Consider the following 12104-nt stretch of genomic DNA (forward strand, 5'->3'; position numbering starts at 1 on the left):
TTTCAGAGAGGTGTAATGAAATGTCGAAAAATAAATCAAGGGAATGGTAAATTAAACGATATAGTCTAAATTATGTATGGAATAATGAATGAAGAAAATCTGAAATGCAGCGAGGAGTTTGTTTACGGTGACAGTGTGTGTAACTAGGCAACAACGCTCTCTTCAGTTACATGACGTGTTCGTATGTCCCAGCACTTGCATACTCTTTTGCTACACACTCAAAAGTATGTACTTTTTCTTCACAAAAAGAGTACATAATTTTAGTGCGTAGTATAAGTAGGCGAATTAGGATGCAGCATTTGTATTCAGTTGGATGAACTGGTGAGTACGATATTATCAAATAGTCCTCGTAAGTTCAGTCCTAAACACATACACACTTAATCAGTATTAATATGCATACAGTATATGGTGAATAAAACCATCTGAAATGTAAAACCCAATATGACAACTTAATAGATCAGGGTACTGAATAAATAAATATATATTTTTTCTTACTTGGGATAATGATGCGGTTGCAATTTTCAGACTCACAGCAAGAGATGGATAGAAAACCATTTGCCACTCCAACATTGGCTGAGTAAGTGGTTTCTAAAACACTTGGATTCGCTTGATTACAGGCAGCCTGTGGAAGGCAGCCATGAATCTCTCCAATCACAGTCAGGTTAAGCCCTTAAACAGACATTTAAACATAAAGTCCATACAATCATAGCCTGTATTGTTTAGTTTTTAGTTACCACATTGAGCATTCTTTAAAGTTTCATAATACTGTAATTAAGCAAGAATAAACAAGACTTTTTGCCAATGCTTACCTGGAATAGAATAATTGTATATCAAAGCAGCACATAAATTGCTTGGTGGACACTGCTGTGAACATGTGGTGCTACACGATCCTGAATCAACAATGCAGTTTAAACACTCCAGCATGGTTACTTGAAAAAACTCAAACCAAAACTTAATGCAGGAATAATGCCTATAGTAGAGTACACAGTTAATGTGTACACAGATAATGAAATACAAACATGCTAACAACAGTTAAATCATTATACAGTTGAATAAAGTCAATGTTAGATTTGCTACTTAGGATGAGCAGAGAAGTCTTGAAACTGGACCTCTGCACATCTTTTGTGATGTGTGTGATTAAAAATAAATAAATGAATAAATAAATAAATAAATAAAATTAATACCTATTTATGTTTTCCATGTAGAAACAAAAACAGACAATGTTTCACAGTTGTTAATGACCTAAGAATGGTTGCTAATCGTTTCTAGTTCCTACATTAAGTGATAAAGTGATAACCTGATTGTTATATATTATCTTGTGTTTGGGGGAAAATAACTTCATAATTTATTTCTTTTATTTTATTTTTTGAACAACTATTTAGACTCTTTCCAGCCCAAAATTAAGTTTTGACCTAAAACATTGAGGCTACTTCAAAAGAAAGCATATAACGTATAAAAACAAACATATAAATTGTAAAATCTAAAACACCTAGTAAATACTGGTTTAGTGGGGGAGAAAAGCTATATAAATAGAATATAAAATAATTACCTGAGCAGAAGAGAGAGGACGAGAAGTAGAAGACTAGAAGCAACTTCATTTTGATGGACAAATGGTGATTGAACTCTGTGTCATATCATCTATGGAAACAGCACACCCTTCTGGTATTAGTAGGGTTATTTAGTAGCAAGTGGAATGCATTACTTATAAGAAAAGGGGTGGTTCTGTCAGTTCTCGTCATGATTGCTCTGTTTAATCTACTCTGTTTACTGAAACAAAGCAGTAAGCTGCTTGTTTGACTTGCTGAGTAATCCAATGTGTGCTATATCAACATACTCAAAAGTAGAACATATAATGACTTGAAACTTTCTTAGCAATAGTATATTTAATGCTCAATACTAAAATCATTTCTATTGATATTGTAATAATATATTAAAATTAGAGATGCACTGATACTAAATTTCTCAGCCGATACCAATAACCGATTATTCAGTGATATCGGCCAATAGCATGAAAAATTGCCTTTATCGGCTGATAACGATCATCACCCGATACATCGGTGCATCTCTAATTAAAATGTAATTAAAATCACTCAGAGAATTTGTTGAATTTACATTTTATCATATTCATTTGGCAAATAACTTTGTCAAAAGCAAATTACAAGTGAGGATGGATAAAATGGAAACCTACAGCTGAGTAATATAGGATCTTGTGCAATTGCCCAGCAATGGCTGCCTGGCAGTATTGGGATTTGAAGACAGCCTTTAGACCCAGGGCTGGCTGGTATAAACCAGCTAGCAGGGCAAACTTAAAAGTAACAAATGTTGTATTAATTTGGACTTTTGTGGAACCAAAAGGAGCAGCTCCAATAATGGTTGTAAAATACACAGAATAATATGACGAAGCGAGGCTGGAAAGTGAAGTAAAATCCAAACTGTAGATTCATGCAGCCTATGAGTGGGTGTTATGTCAGGTGATTACATAAAATGAAACACCAGCTAGATTAGATCTTCATTTTTCAATCTGCATCATTAACATATCCATAGCACATCATCAGCAGTAATTGAGAAGCTGCATTTGAAATACAGTTGCAGGTGTAATGAATGGGAATAAGGTGGATTATCATACTTTTCACCTCAAACTAGTAGATAGACTATTTGCACATTGTCCACTCAAACTACAAATGACACAAAAGGACATGACAGAATCGTAAGTTTAGTAGGTTTTTTGTTTGTTTGAATGAAAGGGTTACAATATGTCTGTTACAATGTTTGGTATTCGGAAGAAACATGGCACGAACCCAATAGGACATTACGGATCTAAAACATTTTTTAAAAATTAGAAATAATGAATTCAGCTTCTCATCTGCTTTTACATGTATATGTAATAGTTTGCACCATAACTTTCTTATCATGTATGTAAGCAGTGCACTATTTTACATGATATTATCAATGGTTAAACACATCTAATAGTTTTGTTATTGAGCTATTGATAGTTATTAGATTTTAGTCCTCTCATCTAGCCACCATTGTATTCCACAAGCTGTATGCTAGCAAATAGGCTTTACTGAGTGGAATGATTCAAACCATACCCAGATGTCATTTTGTATAACACAACTGAAATTGTATCCCAGAGAAATTGGCATTTTATTTGAGCAGATTTCTGAATATTCCCAACACCCCCACACACTTGTTCCTAGTCCATAAATATACTAGTGCTCTCATCTATAATCACTCTCTTTTTTTTTTGAAGTCGTAACTGACTGTGTCTTTTGAGCAGACATTTCTCCATTCTGTGTTAACTGTGTTAAGTCAGTATACTGTAGTCACTGTAGCACAAACATAAATTACATACAAGACCAATTGTTAAATAAGCATAGTAAGAACAACAAAAAAAACAACAACAATATTTGATTACTTGATAAGTTATGAGTCACATTCTGTAATTTGTATCACTATCATTAATAACCAAAATATTAATATATAACTAAATGTATTTTATTCTTCATTTTGGTCACTGATATTAGTTAACTGCTTTGATGGCTTTATGGTATTCCTGAAGTTTGTGGAAGAAGCATTCGAGAAACACCCATGGATTTAAGTTAATCTGCTTGTTTGGGAACTTGTCACAGGTTGTTGTTTGAGATACCATTACACTAACACCTATAATTATTTTTATTGCTAAGACACATCACAACCTTTCCCATAACAAGCTGTGTCCCAAAGAGCTAGAAATAGGTATATTATGATTATATGAATAGTTAGTTTTCATTCTAAGCATACTCAGTATATGTTCAGCATAGACATACACTCTTTGAACACATTTGAACACATATTGTATACATTTTGTAAGAAAAACCTTCACAAGAGTGCACAAATAGTGACAGTGTTTCCCAGTGAGACAGTACAGTTCTTGCAGTAAACACCTACTTGGTAAATAGGATAATCTTTTTCGTAAACATTAGATAATTTCAAGGTATATAAGTGGTTGCAGATCTCTGAGATCCATTATAGACAGCATGTTCAATTCCACAAAGTCCACAAACATCGAGGGAACAGATCAAATAAAGAGACAGGTGTTAAATAAGTGTCAGGTAGGGGAGTGGTAATGGATGGAAGTGCAGTTAAAGCTTTATTTAAAGAGAGACGCAGGCAGACAAATAAAAAACATAATGCAAGGTCAAAATCCAAAAACAGGCAGAGGTCAGGCGATCAGCGAATGGTAACAAACAGGTATAATCCACAATATGAAAAACGAGAGAACAGAACAAAGTTGATAACAGGAAACAGAAAACGCAGGAACAAAAGGCTCGGACGTGAACAGGCAGCAACGCAATGCAATATAAAAACACGAGGGTATAAATATACAAAACAATCAGAAGGGGTAACAAGGAGCAGCCGAGAATGATCAGGACACATGAGGGAAACAACCCTTAATATGACAGGGGTGGTGACAGGACAGAAACCAAAACGCACGTGTGAACATAAACAAAGTCAGTGACAACCCAAAAACATTCTCCCCCGGTGGTCCTGCACCCCTAGGCTAAATGTCCACACAGGATCCACATCGCCAGTCTCTGGCAGGAGCATAGCATGGAAGCCCATGCCGTCTACCTCTACCAGGAGTTGGGATGCCATGCCATCGGCCTCTAGCAGGAGCAGGATGTTGGCCTCTGGAGGGACCTCTGCAGGGAAGGAGGCTGCCATGTCGGCCTCTGGCTGGAGCTCTGCAAGGGAGACCACCTTGTTGGTCTCAGGCTGGAGCTCTGGGGTTGAGGTCACCACGGTGACCTCTGGAGGGAGCTCTGCGGGGATGGAGACTGCCCTGTCAGCCTCTAGAGGGTGCTCTGTAGAAGAGGCCACCCAGTCTGCCTCTGGCTGGAGCTTGGCTGGGGACTTTGCTTCCTCCATGTCTCCAGCCTCCCTCTTGTAGTAGGTGGTAAATGGCCGACCGGGTTCGGCCATCAGGCTGACCCTCCCCCCAAAATTTTCAATGTTAAATTTAAAGTCTCCTTTCCTGTAGCTCACCCTCATTAAACAGATTAACTCAGCCATGCTCCCTAGGCCCATGTTTCCCCTGGTGACTAAAACCTCCGCCCATGATGGGCCCCAGCGGTAAACCGGTATAGCAAGAATATGAACTACTGTTTCTCTTCAGGCTTGGGGTTCAACAAGCTCTCAAAATAAAACTGGCACTGAAGCAGAAATCCATTCAGGTGTCTGTCAATGGCATCGAAGGGGAAATCTCATGGAAACCAGCATGGTCATCCCGACATAACACCAAAATAATTTAACAGTTAAGGCATATTTCCAACAGAATAGAATATTAAACACTTAGTGTAAATAAAGAATTTCTCTCTGAAATATTTCAGTGAAGTTATTTTTCCATATTAAATGCATTATATGGGAAAAGATAGTACAGATTTTGCTGATAGGTTGCAAACTCCTACTTTATAATAATTTGTTTAGGAGCATCTGAATGTTAGAGTCTGGTAAATACATTATATTTAGGCATGCAATAAAAGTGAATAAACAAATTAGGAAGAAATGACTTGTACACTACTGCTACAGATATTAAATTAAACCATTTTGTTCAAACTTAAGCATGATTCATAAAGTAGCAGAAACTTATCGCAACTTATGAATACCGTATGAAGGAATAAGTTGACTAGTCAGTTACAGTTGCATAGACAGGTCCTTGTGCAGGTTTACCTTCGCACCAACATCCCCATTACACCTTCACCCACTGGCCCCTCTTCTCCCATGTCAACGTATAAGAAACGGCAAAAAGTAATATGAGATATAGAAGAATATATTTTATCAAATATAGTAATAGTATTTAATAAGGTCTGCCATTCAGCCCTTTTGAAAGTGTTAGAGCATTATCATTATTGTGTGGCAGATGGGACAGCATTTAGCTTTCAGCATTCTACCTTTTCAAGTTCGTTCTACATGTTTTCTTTTCAAGCATTGTCTGCAGAAATTGAAATCATTAGTCTGAAGGTTAGGGGCTCCTGAGATTTTTGCTTCGTCCACATCAACAAGGTCTAAATAAGGACTAAACTCAGAACCAATATAACTGGATGCTTGTGATCAGAATAAAAGCCAACGTGAAAGGTGACTTAATGAGATTTCTCTCTGTTCTACATGACCTTTCTACTGTATATGCCATTCAGTCCTAGTTTCCAGTCATCATTACAGCATGGGAGAGGAAATCTGGTTCATCAGGTGTGTGATGTACATCTAGACAATCTGCTAACAAACTACACACTAAGAAATTTATGTCGAGAAAATTCAGCATGCTCTTTTTTCCCATTGGACCAGAACCATAGTTTACAGCATCTGTCCACACTTATTTAATCCGGATTACAATCCACATGTAATGGTATTTGACAAAGAACTGCACAAGCTAGAAGAAGAGAACATGTAGCTTTACTATTCATTGGAACTTCATTGTTTATTTGGATTTGTCTTGATTCATTTTCATATTTAGTTTTTTTTTTTTTTTTAATGAAGTACCTTCAACTTAGGAGAGTCTGTCATCTAACATAATGTATGAATGTAGGAACATGGATTTACCCTTTCTCCATGCTCTCCACTGTCACCCTAGTTGAAAAGAAAGTCGAATATTAATTAAACGTTCAAAGGTCAGACAGTGCCAGAGTAAGGAAAATAAAAACACATCACTTTTTTAGATTATATCTATGATTAAGTTCACATTCAATTAAGAAATGAAGCTCATGTTACATCTATCCCTTCCACAGATGTTCTCAGAATAAATTGATGACCAATTCCCTAGGCATTGTGCCTCGATTTAAAATAAACACTCACATGCAGATACAGAGGCTATGATATTGTGCAAAGAGGCAAGACAGATAGGAATATCCATCCATTCATCTTCTATACCGCTTATCCTTTTCAGGGTCACGGGGAAACCTGGATCCTATCCCAGGGAGCATCGGGCACAAGGCGGGGTATACCCTGGACAGGGTGGCAATCCATCGCAGGGCACACAAACACATATACATTCACACACCCATTTATACCAGATAAGAATATTTGAAATGAAATTGAAATATTTTCAATGATGGACATGACCCACATGAAAAATAAGTAGGTGAAACAATTTGGAACAGTGGCTGGTGTTACTCAATATTCTTGTAATCATCCAGTTATATTGTTTCTGAGTTTAGTATTTGTTTAAACCTTGTTGATGCTGAAGAAGCAAAAAGGATCCCTTAACCTTCAGACTAATGATTTCAATTTCTGCAGACAATGCCTGAAAAGAAAATGTGTATAATGAACTTGAAAAGGTAGAAAGGGGTTCTATGAATTAGCTAATGTGTTGTAAAATTAGTCATAAGCAGCAGGATGGTTCTTTCAGTATGAATACATTCAGGTCTCTCTCTCTCTGTCTCTCTCTCTCTCTCTCTCTCTCTCTCTCTCTCTCTCTGTCTTTATATCGAAACATAGCAGGCAAATATACATACAGATAGTTTTATTTTGTACATACATACCAACTTAATCTTCACCAATCATCATTACTTGTTAACGAAATCTTTCACCACCTAATAAAACAGCTTAAGTCACTAACCAAAATAAGTGTACAAATTGAACATATGATAAACGAACAAAAACAATGAACCTTACTTAAAGAAATTCCTAAATCCTCTGACCAAGTATATGGCTGTGTCATCTGCCTATTAAATAAATGCCAGTCATTCAGGTTGCAAAAATAAGGATCAAAATATTCTGACAATAGTTTGGCACTGTGACTCAAAAAGAAGTATTTCATCTGACATCTGAAAGCTAAATACTGCCCCTAACACTTAAGAGGGCTGAATGGCAGACCTTATTAAATAATATTATAATATTTTATAAAAATATATTCTTATATATCTTATATTACTTTTTGCCTTTTCTTATATGTTGACATGGGAGAAGAGGAGCCAATGGGGCAATGTTGGTGCGAAGGACCTGTCTATGCAACTGTAACTGACTAGTCAACTTAATCCTTTATATGGTATTCAGAATTTGTGATACGTTTCTGCTACTCTCTGGATCATGCTGAAGTTTGAATAAAATGATTTAATTTAATATCTGTAGCAGTAGTGTACAAGTCATTTCTTCCTAATTTGTTTATTCACTATTATTGCATGCCTAAGTATAATGTATTTACCAGATTCAGATGCTCCTAAACAAATTATTATAAAGTATGAGTTTGTAAACTATCAGCAAGGACTATACTATCTTTTCCCATATAATGCATTTAATATGGACAAATAACTTCACTGAAATATTTCAGAGACAAAAATCTTTGTTTACACTAAGTGTCTAATATTCTATTCTGTTGGAAACTTGGAAATATTGCCAAATTTTCACGCCAAGCCCAACATAGTGAATGTGCATTACATTGAGATAACGCACAAGTAGGGCTACTTTTGCTTTATAAGATTTCCATAATTATGCAGTAATCTATAGTCAAATATTGATTGTATTGTCTATTGTTCTGCTACTCTATTCACATGTAGTCTCTTGTCAATCTGGAAACTTGCTGAAAGTCACAATCTTGATAAGCTAAAACCTGTTTTGCAAGGTATAAAATGACATTTAATTGTATGAGACACATTCCTTAATGTCAAATATAACGTTCCTATCAGCTGCATTTCTAATGTTATCATAGTGTTCATTTGCAAGTCATTAACATGCACTGCAGGCAAGATCCACGAGTTGCTTTTGATGAACCTTTTGGCCAAAAACAAGTTTTAATAGTACTGTAAGGTAAGATCTAATGTCATTATATTTTCTTTACTATGCTGAATTAACTATGAGAAATCAATCAGTTTGTCATTTTTATCACTTGGTAATACATGATCAAACTAATTCAGTGCCATGACATTCAGGAATTTTGCAACTCAAATAGCATCTCTACAAAAAAAAAAAGTGTTGCATTGTTTCACCAAATATCGTTTTGTTTAGCACCATGGGACTATATTCATGCATGCAGAAAAACAAAGTGGCTTCATTTTTCTTCTTCTTTTTTTTTCTCTTGATTTTGTACTGTGAGATATTGCTAATTAAAATGGGTTGTGGATTGTAAAGGTGAATAACAGGTATGAATTTTGGAAAGTGCAGTTGGCAGATGTTTACCTTGTTTTATAACAACATTTTTGACATACTATTTAACAAAGAAATCTACATTTACAGCTCAACAAGCCATACATGTTAAAGTCTCTTAAAATTTACATTATCAAAATACTATCAAAATGCATTACGTACATTCATGGACAGTGGCCATAAATTGAACCATATTTTTCTGTAAGATCAATACTGATTGGTTGTTAATAGGTTCTGGCTGTCTCTTACTCTCATTAAATTGCTAATAAATGATTAAAAAAAAAAAAACTCAGCAGAGAAAGATATTTTGAGCCTATTGAGACAGACAAACTTCATCTTAAAAGTTGTTCATCCTGCATGATGATTGGCTGGAAGATAGAACCTTATAAAATTAGTTTGGAGATTAATTAATCCACATGTAATACCAAAAGGATTGAGAATTAAAAAAATAATTAACACCACTTCATCAACTCTTTTATGTCCAAAATTCAGAAGTAATGCTGAGCTCACAAAATGCTAAGAAGAATCTGTAAGAAAGTAAAGGCCCAAATGCATACATACTAACTTTCGCAGGTCTGCAACTTTATTGAGAAGGATTGTTTTCATAAATGTTTAGAATATCACAAACACATGTTATATTTTGAATAATATTGGTATTAAATTGAGTATATTTAGGTCACTATTGCATTTTATCTGCACCGTCCATATAACTCTCCAGCTGCTGAAGCGTTTATCAAAATAAACATTCAATTTTCTGTTATAGGCATTCAACATATATGTATAATGTGCTTTGGCCTTTCCATTTTTCCTTCCCCCATAGAGCACTGTTCTTCAGAGCACAAGTACAGAGCAACCGAACCAAAGTCCACTTGATGCACTTGGATAAAAGTCGCACCCAGCGTAAAAGAGTCACTGCCACACAAGATTCCTTATATGAAGGATGTCACTCAGGGCCGACAAATGTTCAGATACAACCCTGCATATATATATATATATATATATATATATATATATATATATATATATATATATATATATATATATATATATTATCATTTATTGATATTTCTTTTAGCGGAGCAAGAATATATGGGAAGGAAAATGTCACAGTCCTGGGACAGAGCATTTAATTATATATATATAATGCAGTGCAAAGGATAAAAACCTTCAGCTGTTTGAAAGTAGACATTTTCAGTTTCTTGCTGAAAAAGAAAAGTTGTTTAACTGGTTGTACTGGAATCACTGGGGTCAGACGTGACGACAGACATTGTTCTTAGAGGAAATCAGAAAAATAAGAAAAATCTCGCCAGTGTATAAAAAGATATATTCATACAAACATGTTTTAAAGACACATAAGCAAAACATATTGAATTTATAGATATTATATGAATACTCTATCCATACATATAGCAGCATGTAAAGTATAGCATTAGAAATAAATAATTATTAGACTTTTGGGTCCCATGTAGAGCGTGTTTACGATAAAGTACCACTTTCTATATTATTTGTAGTCTAACAACATGATTTGTCCTTAAAAACGTATTTGGTTCACCCTGTGTGTATCATCTCTGGATCATTTTACAAGCTAAACTTCACAATATTGGACATTTGGTACATTATGTACAAGACCAAGACTTCAGTTTATGTTAAAGTGCCTTTTCAAGACTGTGTTCAAAATAGTGTTTGTGCACCTCTGTTGAACTGCTATGACACTATAATGGACGTTCAGAGAATCTGCTTCACTCAGTCAGACTTCTTAGAACTTTATATTTTATACACCACAGTATTTTCTTTTTCCTTAGAGATATTCCTAACCAAAATATTTCCAAATATATCAAGGAACCTTTGCCATTTCTTTAGTTTGTTCCTTTACCACTGGAACATAGCTGATAAATAAATCCACTGGTAAATCCACTGTACCACTGGAACATAGCTGATAAATAAATCCACTGGTAAGTGTGGACGGTTCTACCTCGGTGATCTACCATTTTGAGAGAATGCACTGAATAGCAGTCAAGTGCAAACAAAAACAGTCTTTTTTGTTTATTCCAGTATGTTTTCTAAGTATGTTTTCTTGTGTAATTGTACAGTAAGCCAACGTTACACCAGTATGAGTCACATTTCGCTTAAAATCAAAGCAAAATCGCATTATTGAATACTGCAGCAGATAGCTTCCGCATTGCTTTCTCTGTTATTCATATATTTTGAAGGGTTATGAATAATATTTCAGCACTTAATAAAATAGCATATTTAAATACTTTATATACCAATACTTTGGTGATCATCCCCAAATCTTATTCACTGCAGGTCCAAGTGGTTGCTCCAGAAAATCATTAACATAAATGTCTTCAGGGGTGGACAAATCATACATGTATTAACTAGGTCCATGGGCAAGTAAATGCTCAATCGTTTGTTTGTGTGCCTGGAAACCTAATTGACTTGACTAGAATGTGGTCGCTAACATAAAGTAAAATTAGGTACAGTACAGTAGATGCAATACAGATGCAACTGAATATAGAAATTCCTGCATAGGGGAATTTTCCAACAAAAAAAGGAGTGTGTGCGGGGGTGTCTGAGATAGCACAACAAAAAGCAAGAAGCAATTTGTCAGTGTTTGGCTATGAGCTGTGGTGTTTTCTCCTCTCAATGCACAGTACTTTTGCATAAATATTCTATGTTTGCGATGCACAATTATGGAAACAATTCTGAAACAATTATCAATTGTGCATCGTGAACTATGTTATTCTATTTTTATCATGCACAATTGATAATTGATCCATAATTGATTGCATAATTCCATGTAATAAATATATTAATAAACTATTTAAGGTAAGTTTGTTTATTTATTTATTTATTTATTTATTTATTAGATTGAAATAATTATTGGAATTAACCATTATTATTATTCTTATTATTATTATTATGGAATCGATTATGAATCAATTATCAACTGTGCATCATAAACATAGAATATTTATGCAACAGCACTT

At 34.9% G+C, this 12104-nt stretch overlaps 1 protein-coding gene across 5 annotated transcripts in view; it reads right to left on the reverse strand.

Moving 5' to 3' along the window:
* Positions 1-10193: 10193 nt before the first annotated feature.
* The window catches only part of kank4 (KN motif and ankyrin repeat domains 4), a 60587-nt gene continuing 58676 nt past the window's right edge, over positions 10194-12104 (reverse strand). For all 5 annotated transcript variants that reach the window (XM_053636097.1, XM_053636101.1, XM_053636098.1 and 2 more), the window contains one exon: positions 10194-12104. This exon is cut by the window's right edge and continues 1233 nt beyond it. The gene's annotated coding sequence lies outside the window, so the exon portion shown is untranslated.

The sequence above is a fragment of the Ictalurus furcatus genome, chromosome 11 (assembly GCF_023375685.1).
Source record: "Ictalurus furcatus strain D&B chromosome 11, Billie_1.0, whole genome shotgun sequence".
NCBI classification, from domain to species: domain Eukaryota; kingdom Metazoa; phylum Chordata; class Actinopteri; order Siluriformes; family Ictaluridae; genus Ictalurus; species Ictalurus furcatus.